Below are 2,737 nucleotides of genomic sequence, written 5' to 3' on the forward strand. Positions count from 1 at the left end.
TGGGTCTCGCATTTGAGACCTTCCTGTGCTTCCCGGTCCCTCACTTGGGACTCAGACCCCAATTTCCACAAATAAAGGGCCAATGCCTATTCCTGCACTTGTCTTCAGCTCCCATTGAAGAAGGCAGTCCTACGCCCAGCTTAGCTGACTGTGGAAGTGGATTTCGTCAACTTTAACCTGTGCTTATCCAGCAAAACAGTCGTTTTCTGGGAACACCTTTTCTTCTATGTCCCCTGGAGTCAGAGTTCACCCTGCCACCTGCAAAGCTGCTTTTAGAAGTCCTGGGGACATAGGTCCTTCATTGGGTCTAGGGCCAGGGAAAGTACAAACTGAAAAATCAATACAGAATGTGTGTGTACACATAAACACATACATATTTGCACTTTCTTAATGTAAAAGTAAAACGTGGCCTTTAAGAGATTGACATATATAAGAACAACATCAAGGAGAAAATTTAAATCTCCTGAAACTTCCCATCCATACACAGCCATTGTCAAACTATTTTTAAAATATTAAAAATTTGATTCTCGTACAAATCTCATTAATGAGGAAAGCAACAAGAGGATAAACTGAATGGAAGTGGATTTGAGAGTCTGAGGGTACAGACGCTGACAAAACAGTGACAGAAAATTGTTAGTTTAGATGCAAAACTGGTTAATGTCTTATAGAGAATACAACTGTAACCTCTGAGAGCAGAACTGATTTGATTTGCTACTGGAAAAAAAAAATCCAATGTTATCATGCAAGTTCACAGGGTCTAGGTCCTATTCAATAGTAAATAATAACATTCCTTAGAGTAACGTCCCAGCGGGGCATCAGGTAATCCTTGGGTGGGTCTGCTAGACTGTTGCCATATCACATGGAAAGGGTATACAGTCATGTTTTCGCTTTTTTTCCAAGTTCTAGACTGTTTTTATTTTAATAAATTTTCTTCCATTCTTAAGAATTTTTAGAGCACATATAAATATACGAATAAATAAAACACATATCTTTACAAAGTGAGGATTAGATAGCATGTATAATCATAAATATTTTTTCTTTCACTTAATAGTACATCATAAACGTGGTCCAGTCTCTTCCCGGTCTCCTCTTCCTCACACCTGTCCTCTTTAGCTTCAGACAGATTAACAATGAGGAAAAGAAAAATCTGGTTTAAGCTAAATAAACTCACTTGGAAAGTCCCTCATCACATGGGGGAAGATCTTTGCATTTCTTAGCAGATATTTCTATCTTATAAACACTCCTGCTGGGTCAATTTGCTTTCTTTTCTTTTTAGAGTAGGCTCCACGCCAAGCATGGAGCCCAGCGTAGAGCTTGAACGTGAGATCAAGACCTAAGCTGATATCAAGAGTGGGAGAGGGGCACCTGGGTGGCTCAGTTGGTTGGGCGACTGCTTTCAGCTCAGGTCATGATCCTGGAGTCCTGGGATCGAATCCCGCATCGGGCTCCCTGCTCGGCGGGGAGTCTGCTTCTCCCTCTGACCCTCTTCCCTCTCGTGCTCTCTATCTCTCATTCTCTCTCTCTCAAATAAATAAATAAAATCTTTAAAAAAAAAAAAAAGAGTGGGAAAGTGGGACGCTTAACGGACTGAACCACCTAGGTGCTCCTATTTGCTTTTTTTTTTTTTTTTGAGAGAGAAGTGGGGAGGGGTAGAGGGATAAGGAGAGAGAGAATCTTAAGCAGGCTCCACATCCAGTACAGAGTCCGATGAGGGATAAATCTCACGACCCTGAGATCACAACCTGAGCTGAAATCCAGAGTCAGACGCTTAACCAAATGGGTCACCCAGGGACCCCCCCCATCTGCTGTTTTTTTAAGCATAGTGTGTAGATCCCCAGCAGCACCCCCAAGACCCAGTTGGACACTTCATCATGCATCATCCAGGTGTTAAATATGGCAGAGGAAAGGGTGCATTTTGTAATGACATGCTGCCTTGGCAGGAGAACCTTTCCTGGCTGTGGTAACCAGCACCAGGCTACATGCTAATATTACACAGAGAAGGGCAGAGCTGGAAGGCCAGTTATACCCAGTAGGTACTTAAAGGCATAGTGATCTATCAACAGCCTACTCAACTCAATACACTGAAGTATTTCACAAAAAGCAACCCCAACATTTAACTTGATAAAACAAAAGTTAAAAGAAAGAAAACTGTGGGTTTGGGAGTGGATACAAAAGTAGATCCCTGCGGAGATAGAAAGCTGGTATCTGAAGAAGCAGCGGTTACTATCTGAGAATGCAAAGGGTGAAAACAACTCCGTCAGCTCATGAGATCCCAAAGAGCTTTAATTCTCTCCACTGTTTTTCTGAATGTCCATCTTCCAAGGAGCCTGAATTCCTCGGAGTGCCGGGGACTGAGTATTCGTTTAGGAAACTCGAGGATACGCCCCCAGTGGAAGGTGAGAATGACACACTCTCCCCGGAGGACGCCTTCCCCCCCTAATCCTCCTTCGAACTTTAGCTATGGTTTCTGTCTCCTTCCCTTCTGAGACTGATTTTTATATCAATTGCCAAACCCTCTCTACTTCCTTACTTTCCATTTATGCCTCAACGTACTGCTTCTGCCAAGACCACCAGGGGCTCAACAGTTCTTCAATCAAAGAGACACGCTCCTGCCCTTTCTGCTCTAATGCCGTCTACACTGCAGACCATTCGGTCCTCACAGCTCTACTACCCTGGCTTCTCTGACACTACTCTCTCCAGTTTCTCCTTATGCCTATTTGCTCTTGCTTTAATTCCC

Source organism: Zalophus californianus, chromosome 3, assembly GCF_009762305.2.
Source record: "Zalophus californianus isolate mZalCal1 chromosome 3, mZalCal1.pri.v2, whole genome shotgun sequence".
Taxonomy (NCBI): Eukaryota; Metazoa; Chordata; class Mammalia; order Carnivora; family Otariidae; genus Zalophus; species Zalophus californianus.